At 42.8% G+C, this 27837-nt stretch overlaps 1 long non-coding RNA gene across 1 annotated transcript; it reads right to left on the reverse strand.

Moving 5' to 3' along the window:
- Positions 1-3902: 3902 nt before the first annotated feature.
- On the reverse strand, positions 3903-27837 carry LOC124606347. Its single transcript, XR_006978699.1, has 3 exons — positions 27737-27837; positions 15337-15384; positions 3903-4002 (listed from the first exon to the last, which is right to left on the reverse strand). It is a non-coding gene; the product is annotated as an uncharacterized LOC124606347 (long non-coding RNA).

Raw genomic sequence — 27837 nt, forward strand, 5'->3', positions numbered from 1 at the left:
AGCCAAATCGTTAGGACTATTGCCCACTTGTGTTGCGAACTCTAAAAATAAACACAACGCCGTGAAAATCGGTCGCATGGCATGGTATGGGGAATCATTTCAGCGACAATAGAGGCCTTAAACGAGGACGTCCAGTGACATACACGGCTTTGACAAAGGGTAGATGGTTATGGCCAGGCACCTAGGAACGAGCATCTCGGAAACGACAGAGCTGATCGACTGTCAAAATGTTACTGTCGTAAACGTACACTGAGGTGAGAAAAGTCTTGGGATGGTGACATGCACATAAACAGATGGCGGTAGTATCGCATACACAAGATATAAAGGGACACTGCATTGGCGGAGCTGTCAATTCTATTCAGATGATTCATGCGAAAAGGTTTCCGACGTGATTATGGCCGCACGACTGGAGTTAAAAGGCATTCAAAACAGAATGGTAGTTGGAGCTAGAGGCATGGGACATTTAATTTCGAAAATCATTAGGGAATTCAATATTCCGAGATCCACAGGGTCGAGAGTCTGCCGAGAATACCAAATTTCAGGCATTACGTCTCACCCCGGACAATGCAGTGGCAGACGGACTTCACTGAACGACCGAGCGTTTGTGTTTGCATATAGTTGTCACTGCTAACAGACAAGCAACACTGCGTGAAATAACCAAAAATGCAGATCCACACATACCAAGAAAGTTAATGTTGCGCTGAACGACATCACTGGTTGTCTGAGAGCCACACCCGTGGAAAAACTGCACTGGTTCTCCGGCATAGCCACTCCGGACATCCGACGGGATACAGCAGCACAAAATGAAATGAAAAAGGCATTAACATCTATAGCCCATCCACTACATGGTCATCAACCGGCACAACAAAGACTTCTGTCTAGAAAGAGCTTTCTTCGCAGCACTCGCTGGACTCCACACCAACACGGAGAGAAAAGATGGCAGGCAAGATAACAGCATCTGGAGGAATGGCTGATTCCACAAGAAGCTCTTCCCCCAGGCCACGCAGAGAAATGGTCCACATGGAAATCACTTAATCGCCTGCGTTCCTGTGTCACAAGACTGAAGAGCAACCTGCAGAGATGGAGCTTCCAGGGGGACTCTCCCAAGTGTGACTGTGGAGCTGCCGTGCAGACACCATCACGTCTGCTACAATGCACATTACCTCCAACTGTGTGCACTATGGAAGATCTTGTAAATGCTACACAATGTGCACTGGGCGTTGCTAATTTTTGGGCACCCATTGCATGGTTAAATTAACCAATGTTTGTTAATATTATCTACATGTATATATACCTATTTTATTCTTTGACTGGTTTAATTTATAAACCATAATGTATGCAATAATGTTTTAGTTTGCTTCTGACACGAAATAAATAAAAATAATCACAGAAATCAATGTGGGACGAACGGCGAATGCATCCGTTAGGACAGCGCGTTAATTGGCTATGACAGCAGACGCGACCGACACGAGTACCTTTGCTAACAGTACGACACAGCCTGCAGCGCCTCTCCTGAGTTTGTGACCACATGGGTGGGACACTAGACGACTGGAATACTGTGACCTGGTCACATGAGTCCCGATTTCAGTTGGTAAGAGCTGATGGTAGGGTTCGTGTGTGGTGCAGACCTCACGAAGCCAAGGAGCCAAATTGTCTACAAGCCATTATGGAAGCTAGAGGTGGCTTTGTAACGGCGTAGGTTGTGTATACGTTAAATTGGTTGGTCTTCTAGTCCAGCTGAACCAATAATTCACTAGAAATGGTTATGTTTGGCTAATTGGAGACCAACCGCATGCATTGAAGGAATTCATGTTCCCAAACAACGATGGAATTTTTATGGATGACAATGCAACACCGGGCCACAGTTGTTCGCGATTGGCTTGAACATTCTGGACAATTCGAGCGAATGATTCGTCCACCCAATTCTCCCGACATGTATCCCACCGAACATTTCTGGAACATAATCGAGAGATAAGTTCGGGTACGAAATCCTGCACCGGTAACACTTTCGCAGTTATGGACGGCTATAGAGGCAGCATGGCTCAATATTTCTGCTGGGGAGTTCCAACGATTTATTGAGCCCATTCCACTTCGAGTTACTGCATTATGCCGGGCAAAAGGAGGTCCGATACGAATTTAGGAGGTATCCCATGGCTTTTATTTCCTCAGTGTACATGAACACTACAGTGGACAAACTGCATCCCTCCGTGCTCGAAGGTCTTCTCCGACGGCGATGGCATCTTACATGAGCATAATTGTCCATGTCACAAGACCAGAATAGTGCTTCAGTGGTTTGGGCAGCATGAAAGCAAACTCACGCTGATGGAACACGTCTGGTACGCTATCAGGTACTAGTTTCGCGTCCGCAAACCACCAGCCCATAATTTACAGGAATTGCGTGACATCTGGCGCCGCGTAATGAAGGAAAGCCAAAGACTTACAGAATCCACGCCATGCAGAATCGATGCTGCATTGCGTTCCAAACTTGTATCAACACGATACTAAACAGGTGATCAAACGTTCGGCCGTCCACCTCGGTAGCTGCACGGCCAGCGTGTCGGACTGCTAACCGAAGGGGCACGGGTTCGGTTCCCGGCCTGGTCGGAGATTTTTCTCCGCACAGGGATTGCGTGTTGTATTGTCCTTACGTTTGGAGCGTCATAACTGATATTCTACTGCTGATATGGCTGTATGGGCACGTCCCGAAGCCAGCAAATTAAAAAAAAAGAAGTTTTGGCTGGTCAATGTCAGTTCAGTATAGCGAATGTATGCTGCCAGTCAGTCTGTTGAATATATACACATTTCAAGCAATTATCATATGCAGATAAGATTTATATATGTGACAATCTGAGACATTTCCTCACAATACCATTCAGCTTATTTTGCTGTTGTCACAATAAGAAAGTGTAGTAAAGTATCTAAGACATACATGACGAATATGTACAATTAATATTTTAAATTTGCCAGGAGATGACGAATATTAAACACATTGTGCCAGAAAAATATGCAAGAATTTTGTCGCTAAAAAAATTTCACTGTCTGACAAATCGTTAATTTGCTGCGTATTATAGCTGGAAATTCGACTTTGTTTGGGACACTTTCACATTGGCGAACGGGGAAGGAATTTCGCAATGTCGCTGGAGCATACTTAATTAAAACAGAGACGCTAATATAATCACGTGTGTTACAAATACCCACAAAATAGCGGTGGCTGTCCCTCAATACAAGAAATAGCGGCATCTGAACTGTGACACTTCTCTTTAACAAGTGGAATGCCCATTTATTTCTTGAGCCAAGTCCATTCCGTGTAGTAAAAGCAAAATATTTTGACATTTATGAAACGTGAGTGCAAAATCCACAGTACTTTTGAACGGGATCTGTCTGTGCCAGCGATAGAATGACGTCCGAAATCCGTAACGCATTTACGGGCGAACCTTACATTGTATCAATGTCACATGACTTTGGAGGCACAGTTCTGTTCGGAGCATCTGAATGCTTACTTAGGGCTGTTAGCATAGGCTAGATCGGCCCTAAAACTGCGACAGATTAATTACGGTTACTTTCGTTTTTTGCTTCCCATGGATTTGCTGAAGAGATGTCGTAATACTGTTAACTGCTCATTGATGTTTAATGTTACTGAAACGGACTATCGAAAATCTACTTCTGTTATCCACGAATCGCCGCGCGGGGTTGCCGCGTGGTCTGGGGCGTCTGTCACGAGACGCGCGGCTTCCCCCGTCGGAGGTTCGAGTCCTCCCTCGGGCATGGGTGTGTGTGTCGTCCGTAGCGTAAGTTAATTTAAGTTAGATTAAGTAGTGTGTCAGCTTAGGGACCGATGACCTCCGCAGTTTGGTCCCATAAGACCTCACCACAAATTTCCAAGATTTATTAACGATCACTTACCTATAAAACCACCCATCCTCATCTTACGGTCCCAGTTTTCGGCGTACTCTGCGTAGTCTTCTTGTGACATATTACACTCACTCCAGGTATCCTCCGTTCCTGAAACATAAGACAGTACAAAAACCTCAACAACAGCTGACTAAATTGTACATCACATATAAACAATGGCGAATTTCGCAACTGTTGTTGTAACGTAAACCAGCAGTTCACAACCCCGTCCAAAAAATGAGCAAGATGTGTGTAAATCACACTGCTGTATGCGAAATAATCAAATTCGTAACAGCATTATTTGAATGATACACACTAAACTAAATAATCGATTATCCGATGCGACGAAAGCAGCCTTTCTCTGATTCTGATCACCATCCGAGCTTGGGTATTCGCAGTTGTCTAATAACTATTAGCAATTAGGGTTTCCACTATCAGGATAATTTGAGAGCCACTTCTAGTAAGAGAGTATATGTGCTAGCAGTCTTAGCGGCGTTATTATTGATACAGAAGGAACATCATGCAGTCAACGTGCGGCTAGTCTCAATACTTGGGCCTACATCACCAGCGAATAGGAGTCACCGAACAAACACAACAGTCTCTTTGAACATGTATCTCACTTTGCATTAGCATCTTTCTATAGAGAGCGTATCTACTACCACGGTTCGAGTAACAATAATGCTTAGAAACTAAGGTTATTTCACAGAACACACGCTGATACACTGTAGTCTTGCACTGGTAGTTATCGCTTTTCAAGACAGTCACAATGACTGTCCAAGTCTTTGACACAGTGACACATTGAAGTATCGATGCTTATAAAGGAGAAACCTGTCATCAGTTCATGACGCTTTTATGAAATTCCTTCGTGAGTTGAGAAGTTTGATAAAAACATTGACCTCCATGCGTCGATTGAAATTCCATTTTTTTTTTCCGTCAGAAAATAAAGTCGCGTCCAGTTATGCATAGCAATCGTACTTACAGCTTAGTAAACAGAATTCGAGAATACGAAATACCGCGTCAAATTTGTGACTGGATTCACGACTTCCTCGCAGGTAGGATTCAACGTAGTTCTTAATGGTACGATATCGTCAGACGTAAAGACAACTTCGGAAACACCACAAATGAGTCTGACGGGGATGTTGCTGTTTACGACAAGCGTAAATGAACTCTAGCGGATAACGTCGGAAGATCTGTGTGGCTGTTTACGGATAATTCTGTTGTCTGTAAAGAAGTTACAAGACCAGAAAACTAGAAAAATGCAGGAAGGTCTGTGCAGGGTCAACGATTGTTGGATAGTTTGGCTCTTGAAACCTCACGGTAAATAAATGTAACGTACTGCGTGTAAACAGGCGAAGAGAGCTACATTACAATATTGGTGACAAAATACTACCAAATATGCGCGAATAATCGTCCGGAGTGACCTAAAGTACAATGACCACCTAAAACTAATAGCAGGAGAAAGAGATCCCACGCTGAGATCTACTGGGAAAATACTAAGAGAATGTAGTTCATCCATAAGAGGAGTAGTTTACAAAACACTCGTTCGTCCGCTCCTTGATTATTGCTGTTTAATGAGGGATTCTTACCAGAAGGGTTTAAAAGAAACGATCCCGAGAAGTACGGCCCGTTTCTTCACGAATACGTTTAATAACGACAAGAATGTTATGGAGACGTTCATAGAGCTCCAGAGACTGAGACAGAGACCGTGCTTGGCGGAGAAGCAGACTGCTACAATTTCGAGAGAGAAAGTTCCGAGTAGATGATGATGTTTGATCTGTGGGGCACTCAACTGCACGGTCATCAGCGCCCGTACGAAGTCCCAATTTTTACGCAGTCCAACTTTTTTCCCACAGTCCAGTATAGACATTGTCACGAATGATGATGATGATGAAGTGATGAGGACAACACAAACACTCAGTTCCCAGGCAGAGAAACTCCCCAACCCGGCCGGGAATCGAGCCAAGACCCCGGGGCCCTGAGGCAGCAACGCTAGCCACTAGAGTTCCAAGTAGAGTATGGCAATAGGTTATTAATTTCTTGCGCATACATCTCTCGAAGTAATTGTGATAGGAAAATCAGAAATTATAACTCGTAGAGACGCTTACCGAGGGTCGTTCTTTCCACGCAGTATTCGCGAAAGGAACAGGGAAGGGAGGAAGTGAAAGACTCTCCGCCACTCACCATTACGTGGCTTGGGGAGCGTGTATATGGACCGTCGTGTCCTCTTCAAAGCTTCTGTACTACAGTCGCCTTATTTCATTTGGGGGAGCACCGGAAAACTTGAACGGGGCTGAGCGGACGGGAATTTGAACGCCGCTCTCTCGAACGAAAGAAGGAAGGAACCAACGAAGACCAGAGTCTTACGCCCCATCTACACTGACCTCATTAGAGACGGAGCACAAGCTCGGAATCGTGCAAAGATGGGAAAGGAGATTGTCAGTGCCTTTTCGATGAAACTATCCTAGCAGTCACCTTAATGGATTTAGTAAAATCACGGTGAACCTGATTTGGATTTAGATTGCTGGACTGGAATCCGAGTGCAAGTATTTGCTTTAACCACTTTGTCGTCTCGCTCGGTAAATGCTGTGGTGGCTTCAGGTCTTCCATATTGCTGTCTGATTGTTTCTGTTGTCTTCTAACAAATATGTCATGCAGAACAGCTTCTTTTTTACCTGCAATTATTGCGAAGCACAACGAAGGGCGAAGGCTCCAATTTCTGCACTTCGTCTTCCCCTATATTTCATTACATGAATACATAAAAGAAGAAAGAAAGTAGTTCAGAATTTAAAGTCCCGTCGACGACAAAATCCTTAGCGGAGTACATGCTCCTATTAGGCAGGAATGGTGACGGAAGTCGGCCATAACCTTTTCGACAGAACCATCCCAGTATTTGTTTTACGCGGTATATGGAAACCAAATATGAGCGTGCGTTCCATTGCTTTACCCAGTAGAACTAACGTATCATCTTATGTAATTCTGGTTCGATCTTTTGATGTCAAGTCGTTATCTTTTAACGACCTTGTTACCGGAGATCTTTATCATACGCTGCGTTACCTTAAAAATGAAAGATCTTGGATAACCGATGGCGTTACGTGTCACGGGATGGTCTGCATTTCCAATTTATTCTCCATCTTTGTACCGAGGTGTTCCTGCGCCCTTGACAGAACTGCCAAAGCGGCCCCTCCCCCCCCCCCCCTCCTCCTTCTCCTCCTCTACTTTAAAACTACCTTTCTGCAAATTTTAGTTTGATATATAACAAAGAACAGACTACATTTCTTCCTCATAAATTTCTAACAATACATAAATTACTAATTAGAAATAAAAGGGTTATAATGAAGAGTTGAGAAATCATTCCTTTTTAGGAACTGTGTTTTTATTACTGCATGATTTTATTTTTATTTCCTTGCTCTGGGGGAAGCAAACTCGTTGATTATGTGATCGAAGTCAAGTTTGGCAGCTATGCCATATTCTATCGACAAGATAGCTAAATGTAACAGTCTGCTACTCGAACTCAAGTAGTTTTTATCCTCTTTAATTTGCAAAGGCTGCGTTCACTGATACCGTCGTAAATATTCTCAAAGTTATTCCGATGTCTGGGTAAGCATACTACAAAAAAAAAAGGCAAAATGAAAAACGTTCATTATATTCAAATGGAAATGCTCTTAATTAGCTCTTTCACCTGAAAGTTGAAAGCAGCTGTTTCGGTCCACTAGTTCAGCTGTATCAATAATCTGCTATATTTGGCACGAAAAACAGCCCCACAATTTTCCTAGATAAGATACTCTGTTAAATACTTGGAAGCACACTAGCTCGAACAGTTTCGCGCCAGTCCTCAGTCGGCATAAATCGGCTAAAATCGGAAGCCTTCGGTCAAACAGCATGTTTGCTTTAACACCCACGCGCCGACTCTACAGATTTCTATACAGTAGCGAAACAGCAGATAGAACTTTATGACCGAGTAGTGTAGGTAGATGTATGTAACAAGCGCACTGTTGTCACGTAAACGATAAGCTACGTTAGCGATAGACGTCTGTTCGGTAGTAATTGTTTCTTTATTATGGTACTTGGATGAAACGGCACTGTGGCAATAGGGTGCATTTACAGTCTCTGACCGAGGAAAAGGCTTCTTTTTGTAGGTTGAAAAGAAAAATACCTCTTCCTCTTAATTATTAAGAGTCCTTCTGTATTCGTTTTTTTTCTGGTCAGTTTTTGTGCCCCCTCTGTGCCTGCACCGTTACCGAGGACCAATCTTGTCACACCCTCCGTAAACCACATCCTCCATCTCCTTCATCAGGGCAATTTCCAGTACCTCCCCCTCCCGGATGTTGAACTTCGCCATGGCATATACCCTTCCCACCAAATGTAACCTGGCCTTGTTCCCCCTCTCTCCAGGGCCCCTTTTTCCTCACCCCTCCTTCTCCCAGAGCGGATTTTCCTCCTTTCCTCCCTGAGTCCTTGCACCCCCTCGTCGGTTGTTTTCCTCTTCTGTCCCTTTCCTTCCTAGCCCTCCTTCGGCACGGCCCCCACCTCATCCCCCTTTCTCACCCCTCCTCCTCGCCTCCTTTTTCCCTTTTTCCCTTTCATCTTGTCCCCCCCCCCCCCCCCTGGCAGATCCTCATAGGTTTTTATTCGTTATCAGTGTGCTGCGTTAGTGCTGCGTTTCAGTGGCGTTATACAGTGTCATCTAGTGATGCTGTTTTAATTGTGTGCACAACCTGTTTATTGTCCATGACTGTTCCATGCTATGCCGTCCATCATGTGGCTGTTTTCATCGTTCTACGACTTTTATGCTCTGGCCGTACTTTGCCTGGTGCCTTTTAATCTAGTGTGTGTTTCTTGTGTAACATACTTTTTTTTAAATTTTTTCTCCAATTTACAGTCACCGCTTTGTATGCTTTCTTTTCTTCTGTTCCGCCTTTTTTGTTTCTATATTCGGCCATGTTTTCTTCTTTATATTGTTTTGCATGTCTTCCTTTCTATTTATATCCCTCGGCTGAAGAGCAGCGCTTATGCTGCTACAAGCCCGCACCTGATGGGGAATGGAAATTGCAATAAAGGAAAAAAACAGTGTGTCGTCGATACCAATTATCTGTTATCTTCCACGATTTATGTGACGCCTTTCTTTGCTCATCTGGTTTATCTCCACAGTGTGAGAAGTGGCGGATGAGGGATTTGAAAATTGCAATGTCCTCCTGTGTTAGCTGTGTGACATTGGCTGAGGTCTGTTGCAGGTAGAAGATAAAAGAAATATGAGTTTGAGACTTGACACTGTTCCGAGTTAATGATCAGTGATAAAGGTACTAATATTATGTCTGTTTGATAACGTCAAATCCCAAGATAAACGCCAATAATGGCTTCTAAATTATTAGCGTGGGAACAGTTATGATCTGAGCTTACAAATTCTCCAGCAATAAAGTTGAAACAATCATATTCAAGATGTCACGTAGAACTGTCATAGTGTTATCCGTAAACTTGCTTCTACATCTACATCTATGTGTATATGATTATTCTGCAATTCATAATTAAATGTTCATTGAACCACCTTCAAGTTATTTCCCTGCCGTTCCATTCTCGACTAGCGCGCGGGAAAAACGAATACTTAAATCTTTCCGTACGAGCTCTGATTTTTCATATTTTATGATGATGGTCATTTCTCCCCGTGTAGGTGGCATCAAAAAAATATTTTCATGCTTTGAGGAGAAAGTCGCTGATTTAAATTTAATGATAAGATCCTGCCGCAACGAAAAAAAACCTTTGTTTTAATGATTGCAGTCCCAATTCGCGTATCACATCTGTGGCACTTCCTCCCTTATATCGTGATAATACGAAATGAGCTACCCTTCTTTGTACTTTTTCTCTGTCAGTCGCCTTTGACGCGGATGCCACACCGCACAGCAAGGGGGCGGTGAAGCGTAATGTAGGCAGTCTCTTTTGTAGGCTTGTTGCATTTTCTAAGTGTTCTGCCATGAAATAGCAATCTTTGGCTTCCAGAATGAGATTTTCACTCTGCAGCGGAGTGTGCGCTGATATGAAACTTCCTGGCAGATTAAAACTGTGTGCCCGACCGAGACTCGAACTCGGGACCTTTGCCTTTCGCGGGCAAGTGCTCTATCAACTGAGCTACCGAAGCACGACTCACGCCCGGTACTCACAGCTTTACTTCTGCCAGTACCTCGTCTCCTGCCTTCCAAACTTTACAGAAGCTCTCCAGCGAACCTTGCAGAACTAGCACTCCTGAAAGAGAGGATATTGCGGAGACATGGCTTAGCCACAGCCTGGGGGATGTTTCCAGAATGAGATTTTCACTCTGCAGCGGAGTGTGCGCTGATATGAAACTCTCTTTCATGAGTGCTAGTTCTGCAAGGTTCGCAGGAGAGCTTCTGTAAAGTTTGGAAGGTAGGAGACGAGGTACTGGCAGAAGTAAAGCTGTGAGTACCGGGCGTGAGTCGTGCTTCGGTAGCTCAGTTGATAGAGCACTTGCCCGCGAAAGGCAAAGGTCCCGAGTTCGAGTCTCGGTCGGGCACACAGTTTTAATCTGCCAGGAAGTTTCAATCTTTGGCTTGCTTTCTCCATAGTATTATCTATGTGACCGTTCCAATGTAAGTTATTCATTATTGTAATCCCTGACTATATAGTTGAATTACAGCCATTAGATTTGTGTGATTTATCGTGTAACCGAAATTTAGCGGATTTCATTTAGTACTTATGTTGATGACTTTTCATTATTTAGAGTTATTTGTCATTTTCGGCACCATACAGATACCTTGCCTAAATCATTTTGCAGTTGGTTTTGATCATCTGAAGACTTTACCGGACGGTAAATGACAGCATCGTCTGCAAAAAATCGAAGAGAGCTGCTCAGATTGTCTCCTAAATCGTTTATATAGATTATTAATGGCAGAGGGCCAACAACACTTCCTTGAGGAACGCTAGATATTACTTCCGTTTTGCTTGATGACTGTCTGTCAATTACTACGAATGTGACATTTCCGACAGGAAATCATCTATCTAGTCGCATAAACTGAGACGGCACTCCATAGGCATGCATTGTGGTTTTAAGTTGCCCGTGGGGAACGGTGTCACAAGCCATCTGGAAATCTAAAAATGTGGAATTAATTGGACATCCCATGTCGGTAGCACTCATTATTTCGGGTGGATAAAGAGCTAGTTGTATTTGCAAGAACGATATTTTCTGAATCCGTGACTGTTTGTCAGTAAATCGTTTTCTTTGAGGTAATTCATAACGTTCGAACAGAGTATATGCTCCAAAATCCTTCTGCAAAAAGACACTAGCGATGTGGACCTGTAATTCAGCGGATTACTTCTACGTCCTTTCTTGGTTATTGATGTGACTTGTACAACATTCCAATCCTTACGTGCAGTTCTTTCGACGAGCGGGCGGTTGTATATGATTGCTTAGTATGGAGCTATTGCATCAGCATTCTCTGAAAGAAACCTGACTGGTACACAATCTGGACCGGAGGCCTTGCCTTTAATCAGTGCTTCCTGAGCTTGTCTACACTAGTTTCCAAGGGCCTTCAGAAGCTGCTCCCAAAGTGAAGCCGTAATTGCGTTCCTATTAGCGTCATTAGAAGGACTGTTTGAAGCACTAAACGTTTCGCTATTGCTTCAGAAGCTGGTAAAACATACCGCAAAGTCAGCCGCTGAAGTTCAGCTCAGCGCTTTAACAGATACGCGCCGGTATTGCACAACTTTTACACAGTATTCAGCGCAAAAACATACATCCACGTTCGAAATGTTCCAGGCGCTAGGGGCAAAAATGTTCGCGTATGGCTGTAAGTCGAGTCAACGATGGCACATGCTACTGCAAGATTATTGTAAAGATTATTGTAAAGATACTGCTACTTTTTTTAAATTTTTTTTCCATCTATCGCTCCTGTTACTATTGCAATCTTCATCCCCGTGAACAGTAGATATGCATTGATTGATGTGTATTTCAATATGAAACGTATCCTTGTTTTCGTTGTTGGTCACGTTGCAGACATACGAAAGGGAAGTAAAAAGGTCTTTTATTAGTAATATACTTCGTTCGAGAAAATACGTTTGAGGATTGGTTTCAACGCCATCCAGTAAAACAGTACATACTGTGCATACGGCTTAAAATACACCTTTTTAAACGCTATCAGCTTATTATTAAAAGAGAAATTTATTTGTTAGATAACACAGGTTTCAGTGGTGATAAAAGGAGCACCGAGTGTTACGGGAGAAAAAATCCATGCGGTCATAACCTTGATGCGGTACATAGCGACAGCTTGTTTGCCCCTCTGCGCTCGCAGCACTTGTGCCTGATGGTGTGTTAGGGCGCTCGAACGGTCGAACGACGAGGCACGGAGAACAATTCGCTACTAAGGGGGTACGTTAATACTGAGCGACCACTGGGACTTAAGCGCTGTTCTTACTTTGCAAATATGTTCGAAGGAACACTGCATCGTACATCTGAACGATACATGCACTGCACGCCGACACTGGGCAAGCGGCTTTCGATTAAAATATCTCCCCTGTTACGGAATGTACATAATGGATGTACGAGTGCAGGTTGTCGACACATGGTTGACGACAAATGGAAGTTTGTATCTGGCCTTGAAGGGTGCACGGATGGCCTAAGGTAAGGCATCGCTCGCGATGTGAACCTGTTAATTCAACGGATTACGCCTATTTATCGTCCGTATTCTGATTCCAAAAAAGGCCTCTCTTCAAACAAATACCTCCAGAAAAGACTTCCTAACATCTAAATTTTTATTCGACATCAGCAGTCTCCTCGTTTTAGAAAAAGATTTTGTTGCTGTTGTCAGTCTGTATTCCCTTTACTTCCGTTAGACGCTATCCATTTCTCTGTCAGTTGATCTCCCAAAGTCCTTTGTCCTTTTTGGTGGAATTATTAGCAAACGTTAAAGTTTCCATTTTTTTCTCCCTGAACTTTAATTGGCTCTCAAATTTCTCCTCAATTTACTTTTCTGCTTGCTGATTGTACAGACTGAATAACGAGGAGAATAGACTACACCCGTGCATCATCTACTCTCGACTACCGCCTCCTTTTCGTGTCTCTCGACTTACAGTTGCAGACTGATTTTTGTTCAAGATATAAATCATATTCCATTACATGTGTTTTATGACTGGGAACTTCAGAATTCCAGAGCAGGAAAATAACTATTAGTTTCATAAGAGAGTGAACTGGTTTTCTTCGTTTCATTAGCACTGATACTTCACTGTGGCCACGGAATCAGTGGCGAAGTTGTTAGAACTGCCAGTGGTTGCCTGCATCCGCTCCGGCCCAACCTGCCTCCGATCAGCTCTGGACCACGTTGTGCTGCCGCGGCCTTGATATGACGGCGTTACTACACGGGGCCCGCTGTTCACACCGCCAGCTGGGAAGTGGCCACCCGCACTTTCTCTGTTCCCGGCACAGGCCGATAAGCACAGGTTTCCCTCTCACCGAGCTTCTGGCGGAAAAGTGTGTCGCGCTTATGGATAACAGTCGGGAGGAATCGCCTCTCACACAGCAGGATACCTTTTGAAAATCATGTTCCAGTAACAGGCTTTTATTTAGCAGGCAGCAAGGGGGCGCAGAGTTCCCGCATTGTCACATCATTAACTGTTTGGAGCAGAGCAATGACGGGGCCACCTACTCTAAGAGTTTGTCCACGACACTAGCAGCTAATCGTCAGCTCTCTATCGTTATCAGATTCCTCAATAATAAACTAGATTACTATTACGTATCATCAGAATTTCTCAAAAGACTTCGACAGCGCTGCGCAGCAGGGTGAAGCACCCATATTTCGGGGTGGTTAGAAGTTAAGTCCCATAGTGCTCAGAGGCATTTGAACCATTTTTCGGGGTGGTTGCCTAATTCTGGGTAGTCTGGATAGCCCCCTTGCTTGGCGTAGCACTCTGTAGCTCTCTCTGACAATCAGCATCGAAGGTCATTCTGAAACGCCATTGTGAGTTTAGTGCCGGTGCTGTTCACGTTTCGTTCATCACAGCTATTTTTGGATAGTGGTCAACATAAAAATTTTGCATAGAATTCAGTGGGAAGTCCTTCCTCCAGCCAGACGTACTTTCAAAGCATTTCATATGAGACAGTAGTTTGAAGCATGCTCTCACTTAGATAGTCTATAAAAGTGTCGTCTGCAGTTCGCTTAAGGGCCAGGTTGTGCCTAAATGGACTTAAGGGATGGTCCCTAATACCGTGTAGTAAAAGGTTGCACTATTTCGCTTACACGAAATTTGGGATGAGTTTATACAAACTCAAGTTCTGAATTTTATTCCACATGCCACCTTTCCTGTGTTTCAGATACAAAGACATTGAGCCATTGATGGGTTGGGCATATTGCAGAGCTGCAGCAATAGAAGAGGCTGCAAATAGTTTCAAAATATGTGGGCTCTATCCTTGTGACTCCCTGCTTTTTTCGTCTATGGATTTTCCTCCTCAGCAATCTCCAACATATGGTGATGAGACCTTAGAAGCTGCAGCAGGGCCACTGTCGACAACAGTTGGTGGAATGGAAGAGACAGTAGTTTCCACTTTTGAAATCAACACGCCTCCCCTGTTCCACCATCAAACCCATCATAAAGAGCAGGTAAAAAAGCTGGTTTGACGTCATCTCCTTTTAAATACGCTTTCGAGCAGTCCCTGGGTAAAGGAAAAAAGAAGGCAAGTACACCACCTTCAACATCATTTACGCCAAGAGCTTCATGTGGTGCATCTGATAGTCGTTCGACATCTGGGACTATCAAAAGGAAGCTCCTCGTAAGAAAGAACCAGACGGTCACAAAGCAGCAGGATCACTCCGATTCAAGCGTTGATGAAATTATACTAAAAGACTCGCAATCTGAATATGAAGAGGACGAGGGGTGCTTTTACTGCGACCAATTGTACATCTAAAGAGTCGTGGGTTAAATGCATCTGTTGCTTTCGCTGGTGTTATGAGCTTTGTGCAGGTGTCGACGATGATGCTTGGAAAGATTTTAAACGCATCATCTACGAGTATATCAAAAAGTACAAGGACTAAACATTTTTCTTGTTGTGGCTCAAACGTCTGCGGTGCAACCGACAACTATGCAGCACGATTTACTTCCGAAACAAACATTTCGTCGTTAAATTTTAGTGTTTAGTTACCACCAGTAATAAGGAAACTCAAAATCTCGAAATTAGGAACCATATTTTCCGGAGGAAAAGATTACACATTTTATTTCTTTGTTCTGTTATTACAGAACAAGAAAATATCCAGAAGATTTTTTGCGTAGGTAGTATTTAAATATTCGCTAGTAAAAGTATAGCACATTTTCCTTAATTTAAAGAAAGCTAATTTATTGGCAGTCTTAAATTTAAAAACAGTACACGATAAAAGGCCACTTTCCCCGGTATCTCGTTTCACACGTCGACATGCAACCTTAGAAGTTCAGGGGTTCAGTGTGGAGACCAACCTGTGTGAAACGCTCCTTTTCCTTCCCCCTCGCCGATGGCTAAGGCACCTGAAAATAAAAGGAAAAAATACTGTTAACTTTTCTGCTGAACACAGTTCTTAAAAATAAAGGAGAAATCGCAAAAGCATTTGTCGTTACATCGTACTTCATACCCCTCCCATTTTCACTGTGAGGAACACTGCACACACAGAGCGACTCATCGACTTTACTCCCTTACACGAATAAACAGATATTCAAAGAAAGGGTATAACACAGGGATGTGATCTTTCATACCTACTGTTCAATCTATATATCGAAAAGCAATGATGGAATTTAAGGAGAAGGTCAGGGGTAGCATTACAAACCAGGGTGAAAGAATGTCAACTACGAAAGTCGCTGATTACATTGCTGTCGTCAGTGAAAGAGAGAAATTATTGCAGGACGTGTCGAATGGAATAAACAGCCTAATGAGCACACATTGTGGTTGAGAGTAAACCGAAGACGGACGAAAGCAATGAGGATTAGCAGAAATGAGATTAGCGATAAATTTAATATTCAAATTGGCAGGCCGCGAAACAGACAAATTGAAGGAATTCTGGTGCTTTGGAAGCGAAATAATACATGATGGACGAAGCAAGTGGCACATAAAAAGCGGACTGACACAGGCAAAGAGGTCTTTTCTGACCAACGAAATTATACTAATATCAAAAATCGGCCTTACTTTGAGAGAGGAATTTCTGAGAATGTACGTGAGAACCACAGCATTGAATGCAAATGGACTGTGCGAAAATCTGAAAAGAACAGACTCGAAACGTTTGAGAGGTGGTGCTGTAGAAGTATGTTGGAAATTTGGTGGACTGGTAAGATAAGAAACGAGTTTGTTCTCCGCAGAATCAACGGGAAATGGAACATGTGGAAAAGATTGACGAGATGAAAGGACAGGATGATAGGACATGTGTTAAGACACCAGGTACTAGAGGGAGCTGTCAAGCGCAAAAACTGTTGTGGAAGACAGATTGGAGTATATCCAATAAATAATGGAGGATATATGTGTACAAATGCTACGCTGAGATGAAGGGTTTGCCACAGGACAGGAATTCGTGGTGGGCCGGAACAACCCAGTCGCAAAACTGATGACAAAAAAAGACAAAAACCCGGCGCTCTGCGTCTTTATATTTTAGTCTGAGACTATTTTTCCAGAAATTATTTTTAATCACTCAGTTCGGACAGAGGTTTTCAGCAGGTTTACCCTTTGTTGTAGGCAAAAGGCGAAACAGGAAATCCCTTACTGATTTTCTCAATTGGGACCAGATCTACCAACCAGCAACCGAATCCAGAAATGTCAACTAACGTTAAGAGCTTCTTGAGAGTGACAAATGAGTTATTCAAAACCTCCATATATTTACGCCAGATATAGTTACTGATGCAGAGCCGGCTTCGCAGATAGACTGGAGGCCAGGTAAATTTTACATTTTCGTTGAATCATACGCAGTTGATACCTTTTGTTATTAACATGCTATCTCATTACCCGTCAGAGGCAAGATCCTTATTGATTTAGAGTATATTAAAATACTCAGTCACATCATTACTATCAGTTCCTCAAAAATGGAAGAATCTGCCGAATTACTATGTTTTCAAAACATAAAGAAACGTGAGAAACAATGTGGTCACAGCGATCTGATAAATGACGTCTGCACTTGAATACGGAACTCGTGCCGTACACATGGCAAGACAGTTTGTATCAAAAGGTATCATCAAGTTAGTATGCTATGTCTTTATTTCTTCCATGTACTTTATGTTTCGCTTGGCAGATCATTGTATTTAGCAGCCTAATTGTATACATTATGTGCTCACAATCTTTCGGACACCTATTAGTGGACATTAATATGCTGTGTTTCCACCCTTCACCCTTATGACGCTTGAACTCTATTGGGGATACTTCCAACGGCATGACTGAAGGTCTGTGGAGGAATGGCAGCTCCATCTTCCCCAAGACCCAAAACCAGAGAAGTTAATGATGTTGGACGGCGGGGTCTGGAGGGAAGTCGACATTGTGGCTCATTACAAAACTTTTCCTTTGGGTTCAGGTCGCGAATCAGGCCTGGCCAGTCCATTTCCTGTCCACAACCACTGCTTCACAGATGCTGCTTTATGACAGGATGCGTTGTCGGCCTGAGACAAACAACCATCTTCTCTGATCTGTTCCTCTACTGTACCAGTTCACAACACTGTCAAACGTATTTATATCTTTCCGCACTTAACCATTTTAATCAGCGCAATAAGGGGACCGTATCGTAACGACGAAAAACATCCCCATACCGTAACACCACATCATCCGCACTTCAATGTTGTCGCTATACGTGACGGCAGGTAACGTTCTGCAGACATTCGCCGAACCCAAATTTTCCATCGGATTCATCACTACAAATCATCCGTTTCCAGTCCTCTACTGTCCAGGACCGTCGCACTTTACTCCACATCAGACATCGTTTAGCGTTGACTACAGAATGTGTGGATTACGAGAAGCTGTCCGACTATCGTACCCAATTCTTCTTTACTCCTTACGCACAGTCACTGTGTTAGCCGTTAGCACTTTGGAACTCAGGGGTGATACCTTCTGCCGATTTGATGCGATTTTTTACTACCACCTTTCGCAAAGCTCGACTATTCCCGACTATGTCCGTCAGCACATGAGATGCGCATGGTCTTGGTTTCGCAGTGGTTGTTTCTTCGCGTTTCCACTTCACAGTCACGTCACTAAAAGTGGACTTGGGCAACTTCGAAAGGGTGGAAAAATGTCCCCGGTGGATTTGTTTCTCACGTGACATCCAATGACTACTCCGCGTTCGACACCACTGAACGATCCTGTTGTTAATGCTTCTCTATTGCCAGCACAATAGCCTATTTTCATATTGCTGGGTCACATTGCTAGTGGTCAGTTCTCCATGACATAGGGGTGTCCGGATATTTGTGATAAGATAGTGTACGTCTTGTCAATATTAGAAACACATTTTGTTCTTATTGTGTTAGGTTAAACGATTACTTGTTATTCTGTATTCAACCTTGTTTGAATAGCCACTCATACAGTACAATTATACAAAAAAATGGGATTGCGTCGTTCAAAGGATTGAGTTGAATGCAACGAATACGATAAAATTGAATGTCAGACTGCCATTCCAAATATTTAGAGTTCTATTTCCAGTCTATCATAGCATGTTTCCTGTCCTTTACCACTTCTTACACTCTTGACAATGACTTTCTACTGTGAAAAATGGCGCGTTACACTGTAGTTCGTAGTCCACGTCGAACTAAGGGTCCTCCTCTAGCTGACCGAATAATGTGGGTGTACAACCCCGACTGTGCTATTAAAATAATCTTCTACGCTTATACAGGCGTTGTGTCTTGAATTGATCGTTTACCAATAGCCTTGATAAGATGTGAGATTTTTATATTGACAAATTTCGCGTTAATAGGAATTTTGCTTACAAAAGGCCTTAGTTTACTTGTAAAAAGTGTGCTACAACATTTATTTGTAACGTTTTGCGTGAAAGATGTTAACATTCGCAACATTTAACGATGTACAGAGCTCCGCACTGGTCTGATGTTACTGTATTTCTACGGCGAAAAGCCCTATTTTTGACGATGACATATAAACATGTCCGAGAATTTTAAAGTCTCATATGTGCTGAAGTAAAATCTTTTGCTGTACCACTTGAAAATGGCCGAAAGACCGAAACAGCAATTGCGAAATAAACAATTTCTGCAGTCAACGGCGAATGCGATGTCTTTAAAAAAATTTATTTAGTATCTGCTCGAATCGCTCGGTATGTCTCATCAGTGAGAACATTATTAGAACGTCACGCATTGTTAATTCACTTTCCGTTAAAAGACGAGACTGTTACATTTCTTACACTACTCTCCCCTGACAAAGGACAGTGGTCCTCTGAGGGCTCGATATTATGAGTTCGAGTAATATGAATATAGAAAGTATATTGCAGCAATAAAGTGACGCTGTTTATTTGTGGTTAATAATAGGGCTGATTTTAGTATGTATTGTGGAATTCACAATCACAGCACTAGCAGTTACTACAGTTTCCACATAGGCTATGTATGATCGTCTCGAGTTCAAAATTGAATTTTATATTCTGGTACAGTACCGATAGACATCCGACAGGTGACGTGGAAACTCCACATATTTAAACGTGAAAACTCCACATATTTAAACGGAAAGAATAAGAGAACCATTTCAATGCTCCTTCCGTAATTTGTTAGAATATTTGGACTCAGATATGAAATTTCGGGTAACTATAATGTTGGCATTAAACGGAATTTGACCATCCCAGTACATAACTGATAAGTGTTCTGTCTTGTTGCATAAAAGCGTCGTTTGAAATAGAAGATAAAAACAGCAGCCGGGTGTTTTATTACGATGAGTAATGACTTTTCTTAAAATAGCTGCTTACTTCCTAACATGTGTATTATATGCATATAGAAGTAATTCCCAGAATGATCCTTGGTAGCAAGGTAGCACTAATTAGAATTTTTTGATAGTATACTTTAGAGAAGCAGCCTGCCGGGACTGCTTCTGCCTGTTCGTGTGTAATTTGTCTCGGTCTGTATCCCAGAAGACCCTCCATCAAGGTGGTTTTTTTTGTTTGTTTGTTTGTTATTAAGTTATTGGCTTTATGTCGATACGAACTTAAGGACAATACAACATCCAGTCCCCGAAGGGAGAAACTCTTCGGCCCGGCCGGGAATCGAACCCGTGCCCCTTCGGTTAGCAATCCGCCGCACTGACGGCGCAACTACCAACACGACGTGTGAACGAATGCAGCGTCGCGAATGGCGCCAGAGAAGTTTTGCCAGTCAGCTGACTGCTGTGACGTTGCGTGCAGTTTCCGCTTTCGTGGTATCTGACACACGGGGACGCAGCGCATTGCACAACGTGAGTCATCGGCTGTCCCCAGTTACGTCACAAGTGTACACGCATCAGACCGCACGAGCGCGTGGGCGTTCCGGTAGGAACACAGCTCTCTACACGGACTACATACACTATAGTTGCGGAAATGAAATGAACAAAAATGACTGATCCGTTTTCCCTTCAGCGTCCCACTCATTACCTACGAGGAATAGTCATAAAGTTTTAATTATCATCTCGAAAAACTAAAGCTCCGTAATCAATTTGTTTTTAGTTTGCAACTACACGTCTACACTACTAGTACACATTGAAATTCCCGCTCCATAGTACCGCAACACATCGTCAGGGGCGCCAAAACAATAAGGGAGAAGAAAACTGATTAAGCGGAGACGAGCTGCTGGTTTGTCACCCCTAGCGATGTGTTGAGGTAGTGTGGAGCGGGAATTTCAATGTGTTCTAGCCATTTAGACGCGTGTCTGAAAATAACAAAAAAATAATCATCATTCCATAAGGCTCTTCGGTGGCGATGTTGTCTGTACACAAACTGAAACAATATCCATTTGGCAATTGTTCAGTTTCTCTCTCTATTTCTCTATCTTGTACGTGGTGCGTGAGAAAAGTAATGAGAATGATTTTTTATCTACCACCGTTTTTATTTTTCTCAAACAATAGTATTATCCCCGTCAAAGAAACTTGTGCTCTTGATAAGGAATGTTCCCCTTTGGCCTGTTTCAATTTTTCAAACGTCACACTCGCAGATTCCCTAAGTTTCACATAAAGCTTGATTGCATACCATTGCTTTAAATTCTGCTGTTCCATTTTCGTAACACACGACAAAAACATAACTTCACTGAAGGCTCTCTCAAAACTCACGTGACGGCTGTGCAGATCTGAAACTCGGACTGAGCATCTGGAAGAGATGAACATATCGGTCGACACAAGCAGAACAACACAGTGTTGGCAGATCGCTCGGAGTTTTGTCAATCTCATTACTTTTCTCGCACACCTAGCGTATTAGCAAGTCTTCTGTGGAGCAGACCACATATGAGAAGTTCATTTGCAAAAGGTAAAAGGTACCGTATCCACAAAATCTTAACAGGAGAGACAAAAAGTTTTACAACTACAGTAGCATCAGAATATGTTTTGTAGCTTTGTTGTTATATTCAGACAGATGTTGGGACACATTACGCCAAGTCTAAATTGATTTGGTGCCTTCTGACAGAAAATTGCGTTACTTATGGTAACTGTTGTTCTGGAGTTACTTTATATTACTACAAACAGTAGAATATAGTTGAATATTTAATTTGCAGTGTTCTGTACTGCAGTTTACACTCTTCAAGGCTTACTTTGAACTGTTACTGACTTCAAAGTTTCGAAATATTGCAAGGCAAATTAATGAGTATATATTTATTTCGCAAAATACTTTACTCGTTATTTTCACTTACAAACAATCTGAACAATGGACTAAATGGCATTCCCTTGCACTTTTGCAGCAATGCCATCACCACGCAGAAAATATTAAAGACCTACTCTACAACAAAGTCTGCAGGTGAGAAGGAGGTAATCCGCGAACATCTATCATTATCACACATCCGTTTCCTACATGTATGCTTTGACTTTCGTTCCTGTGTAAATTTTTGAAAGATATTGATATTGTTGTTGTTGTGGTCTTCAGTCCTGAGACTGGTTTGATGCAGCTCTCCATGCTACTCTATCCTGTGCAAGCTTTTTCATCTCCCAGTACCTACTGCAACCTACATCCTTCTGAATCTGCTTAGTGTATTCATCTCTTGGTCTCCCTCTACGATTTTTACCCTCCACGCTGCCCTCCAATACTAAATTGGTGATCCCTTGATGCCTCAGAACATGTCCTACCAACCGATCCCTTCTTCTGGTCAAGTTGTGCCACAAACTTCTCTTCTCCCCAATCCTATTCAATACTTCCTCATTAGTTATGTGATCTACCCATCTAATCTTCAGCAAAATTAAAACTCTCTTGAAATTCAGTTGGTAACAAACGGGCAGCATTGCAGAAACCACTGTCATGTTCACAACTAATTTGAGGCCTAACACTAGCATTTTTTGCATGCTCATTTTGTCTCGCGACAATTTTCTAATGTACTTTCAGTTTCTGTTGGTGAATCACAGTATTCAAATGGGTCTGAGCACTATGGGACTTAACATCTGAGGTCATCATGAGAACTCAGAACTACTTAAACATAACTAACCTAAGGACATCACACACATCCATGCCCGAGGCAGGATTCGAACCTGCGACTGTAGCGGTCGCGCGGTTCCAGACTGAAGCGCCTACAACCGCTCGGCCACACTGGCCGGCAATCACAGTATTCATCTGATATATCAAACTCTATAATTTAATTAAAAACTCACAATAAAAAAACGCCAGATACGTTCTTACCACATACAATGTCTTGTAAACAAATGTCGGCCATGTTGTGTGTGACGTCATTACCAGGAAGAGCAACGATACTCTTTATTATGAACCGCGAGTCTTAAGGGGAAATGTACAACAGATACGATAAGTTTTGGCAAACACAACAGTTCTTATTCCATAGGTGATGGTTTTAGGGAGCACTGGCACCTGTTATCTTGTTTTTCAGTTTTTTGTGAATTGGGTGTATATTATAATCGGAGCTACTCCGTAGAGGACTTTCTAATGTATATCAACGGAATGGTGTGTGTGTGTGTATCTGTATATGTAGGTGCGCGCGCGAGCGCGTTTGTGTGTGTGTGTGTGTGTGTAAACGAGAGAGAGAGAGAGAGAGAGAGAGAGAGAGAGAGAGAGAGAGAGATGTTGAACACATTAAGTGTGTAAAACACTGGATGCCAAAAAGTAGCTTCAGAGAATAACTTAGATGCTCAGCATGTTTTTTTTTTTCACTAAGAAAATGTACTATAATTCTACACAAACCCTACGCGTAACATAACGCTAGAGCGCAGTTACGGCTCATGGAACATGCAGGCAACTAAACTGACAGGAAGCTGTCACATGGCCAGGTGACTGCAGCGCGATGGAGAATGATCTGCAGAGGATTGCTGTTTGCTGCAGGGCCCTGCAGTTGAGATTCATCGTAAATGAGTGTATAGTAATGCACTTAAATGAGCAGGGAGATCCATTAATGTGCCATTGTGCAGTTGGCTATAAATCACAAGGAATATCACCTGCCGTAAAATATCTAGTAGGAAGCGTCCGGAATGACCTTAAGCGAAATGACCAGGGACTGGAAAAGCAGATTCCAGGCAGAGATTTATTAGAAGAGTCCGAAGTCCTAAGCGACGTAACTGATTCACAAAACGGGTGGTTTAGAAAACACTCGTTTGACCGGTTGTTAAGAGTTACTGCTCATTCTGGGACACTTACTCGACAGGACTAATGGAAAAGATGAAGAAAGAACGGGGCGTTTCGTCAGGATTCTTCCAATAAGCGCGATTTTAATACTGAAATATCAAAACACACAGGCAGAGTCATAGTAGAGCTGCATTAATAAATCACTGACAATCAGTGAGAAAATTTCGAATTCTGTGCAATGGTATTCCAAACTGAACATGAAAAACGTTTTACAAACAAACTGTTTTAGCAATTCATATTTTTTATGTACGTTATCAGCGATTCTTAAAATGCCGTTCAGTTTATGAATCTCTTTGTTTAGCTAGAATCTGTGGCAGCAATAAAAAGAAGATATAGCACATAGTTGTAAGTGATATTTCGTAAATCCCAATCTGACCTTTTCAAAAGTGACGTAGCTTATCAGTAGGGTGTGTGCAAATCTCGCCAAGTCTTTAGAACAACGCTTATCACAGTTCATTGTTTCTCAACAGCTCGCGTAAGAAATTTTTCGGTGAATAGCGGACGTAGCTTGCTTATCGCGCACTTTGTCTGAGATGTCATTACGTGCAAGGCAAAATATGTTTCTGAAGCTCACTGTACTCTGTGACGTTGATTTCGTCTATCTCTTTGTTGATAACATTCACGGAGTTCCTGAATGCACGTATCAGTGGAGGTTACCTTGCGACTTGTTTACGTGTATTTACCAGAACTTGACATTGCTATTTCTGAAATTTTGGGAATTTGTGGTAAGTACCTATGGGACCAAACTGCTGAGGTCATCGGTCCATAGGCTTACACACTACTTAATCTACCTTAAACTAGCTTAACGCTAAGGACAAGACACACACCCATGCCCGTGGAAGGACTCGAACCTCCGACAAGGGGAGCCGCGCGAACCGTGTCAAGGCGCAGCCGCGCGCGGCGCTATTTCTGAAGTGAGTTGTAGCAACAATTTTTTAGCGACGTTGAAGTGGCCGAAATTGCTAACCTGCTGTCGTCTATGCGAGAAGAGACGCTTCTATTGTTGCAGGGATTTCTGTTGCCGGAATTTGGGAACTAAGGCGAAGAGAAGGTTTGGAACCCATTTTATGAACACGAGGTTGTACAACAATCTCCAGTATTAAATTCCAAACGTCTCAGGAATTTATATAGAGTACAGTCAATGGACGATTTGGTTGCTGACTCGTTCTTCGGGCAGCGGCTATAGGAAGTGCCTTGTTGGCTCGTAGTTCCTTCCTCGCGGAGCAACGTCAGTCACTTGCAAAATCGCAGACACTATACTGCACCACGTAACCGCTGGTTACCGTTAGACTACTGATCCTCGAGAGCTAGGGCGGTCAATGGCCTAGTACATTCACTAGTGAGGGCAAATTAAGGTTCTGGCAAAATAGCCAAGATTCGTGACATATTACGGTGACTGAATTCCTTTTTTCTCTTTTTGCTCCATAGCAGACACCGAAGGTATAGGTGCTCAACATGCATAATGATATATCCCTTAATGGTAACTGCCAACATAGCACAAAAGCTTTATCGTAACTGCATAGGATATGCGACCAGGATGGATACGAATCCAGTAGCTGATATATGGCATAGTGAAAAGGGGTTACAGACTAACGTCTCGTCAACTTCGGTGTCTTTAGAACAGATCACTTGCTTAGCCTAATAAGAATATGCCGAGACGTTACATATTCAAATTAACACTAGCCTGAACTAATCTGAGGTAAGGGAAACACAGAAGGACTAAGCCAGGATTTCGAATCAAACTTCTCGCGGATGCAGGTCCTGTGCTTTACACACTACACAAGCTCTGTGTGACGACGAACAACGCAAAAACTTTGATTTTGCTTTAAGGTTGCAGTAGTCTCGTAATTGGGTTGGAGTTGTTTGGGGGAGGAGACCAGACAGCGAGATCATCGGTTTCATCGGATTAGGGAAGGACGGGGAAGGATTCGGCTGTGTCCTTTCAAAGCAACCATCTCGGCATTTGCCTGGAGCGATTTAGGGAAATCACGGAAAACCTAAATCAGGATTGAACCGTCGTTCTCCCGGATGTGGGTCGAGTGGGCTAACAACTGCGCCACCTCGCTCGGTGTTCTCGTACTTATGTAGACTTCGACGAGACTATCGTGGAGAGTTAGATCAAACCAGTCTTCAGATTGATGACAGCAACAACAAAAACTCATTTCAGCAAGTGGATCATTGAATTCCGTGATGCGATGAAAATATGAATGCTTTCATAAAAGGATTGCAACAGTAGTCACGCTAACTCATTTGTGAAACTTAATTATGTTCCACTGCAGCTGATTTCAGGTAGCGCCTGATTATTATTCAAACCAAGGTCGTATGGCTTCTCCTACTGAAAACGAATTTGAAGAGACAGCAAAGGACTTGGAAGAGCAGTTGAACGGTTCAAATGGCTCTGAGCACTATGGGACTTAACATCTATGGTCATCAGTCCCCTAGAACTTAGAACTACTTAAACCTAACTAACCTAAGGACATCACACAACACCCAGCCATCACGAGGCAGAGGAAATCCCTGACCCCGCCGGGAATCGAACCCGGGAACCCGGGCGTGGGAAGCGAGAACGCTACCGCACGACCACGAGATGCGGGCTAGTTGAACGGAATGGACAGTGTCTTGAAAGGAGGATATAAGATGAACATCAACAAAAGCAAAACGAGGATAATGCAATGTAGTCGAATTAAATCGGGTGATGCTGAGGGAATTAGATTAGGAAATGAGACACTTAAAGTAGTAAAGGAGTTTTGCTATTTGGGGAGCAAAATAACTGATGATGGTCGAAGTAAAGAGAATATATAATGTAAACTGGCAACGGCAAGGAAAGCGTTTCTGAAGAAGAGAAATTTGTTAACATCGAGCATAGATTTAAGTGTCAGGAAGTCGTTTCTGAACGTATTTGTGTGGAGTGTAGCCATGTATGGAAGTGAAACATGGACGATAAATAGTTCGGACAAGAAGAGAATAGAAACTTTAGAAATGTGGTGCTACAGAAGAATGCTGAAGATTAAATGGGTAGATCACATAACTAATGAGGAGGCATTGAACAGAATTGGGGAGAAGAGGAGTTTGTGGCACAACTTGACTAGAAGAAGGGATCGGTTGGTAGGACATGTTCTCAGGCATCAAGAGATCACCAATTTAGTATTTGAGGGCAGCGTGGAGGGTAAAAACAGTAGAGGGAGACCAAGAGATGAATGCACTAAGCAGATTCAGAAGGATGTAGGTTGCAATAGGTACTGGGAGATGAAGAAGCTTGCACAGGATAGAGTAGCAATGAGAGCTGCATCAAACCAGTCTCAGGAGTGAAGACCACAACAACAACAATATGGTTGTAAAAAGAACGAAAGATGCGTAATTTTCGCAATATTTGTATGTTGTTTGTTTATCGGTAATAATAACAAGGTAGCGAACTTCTATGACCAGTTTAAGCGATGCACTGTCACAGTCTTCAGATCTAAACATGATTAAAATGCGACTGACATGTAAATAAGAAAATGGAAATGTCATGTAAACAAAACAAAATTTAATTGTCATCCGACACCTTGTTTTCGTGTAAACAAGAAAATATATGACAGTTATATTTCAATTAAGTTTAGAATATATTTTCCTCTCTGTTTTAGATCTGAAGACGGATGCAATCTACAGCCGAAGCGGTGATAGCGTGTGGTGTTTGTGACTGTAGCTGTTAAGAAAACACTGTACTGGAACGGGAAGGTAAAAGAAAGCTTTTGATTTGTTCTCGAATCAATTCAGGGCAGCGCTGTAGTCAAAGGAGAGTCCTTAAACATAGGTGGACTGATAGTCGTTGTCAACGGGAACACGACTCACAAAAGCGAGACATGTAAACAAAAGCGAAAGCACTTAAACTCCATAGCCAGCCTGTGAAATCAATATTAGAAGATAACGCGGAAGTCGAAGTTAGCTGCGCGCTATATTGCAAAACTGACTGCAGAAGCAGGCATACGTAACAATTCCGACTATGCGAGTCTGGCCTAACAAATCATAACAGCAAGTCGCGCCATGAACCGCCTAGCCTAGGCAGTGGAGAGCTGCGACACGGCTGTCCTCCGGTGGGAGTGAGCGATCCTTACAATTAGGTTACGGATGCAGAGCCGGCTTGGCGGACTTACGGTTCTTGCGGCGTCGTTGACGCTGCTGTTGACGGGGCACGTATATCCATCCCATTGCTGACCGGGCTGCGGCGCTGGGGCTCCTCTCCAAGTGCTGAGAG

The sequence above is a fragment of the Schistocerca americana genome, chromosome 1, assembly GCF_021461395.2.
Source record: "Schistocerca americana isolate TAMUIC-IGC-003095 chromosome 1, iqSchAmer2.1, whole genome shotgun sequence".
Lineage (NCBI taxonomy): Eukaryota > Metazoa > Arthropoda > Insecta > Orthoptera > Acrididae > Schistocerca > Schistocerca americana.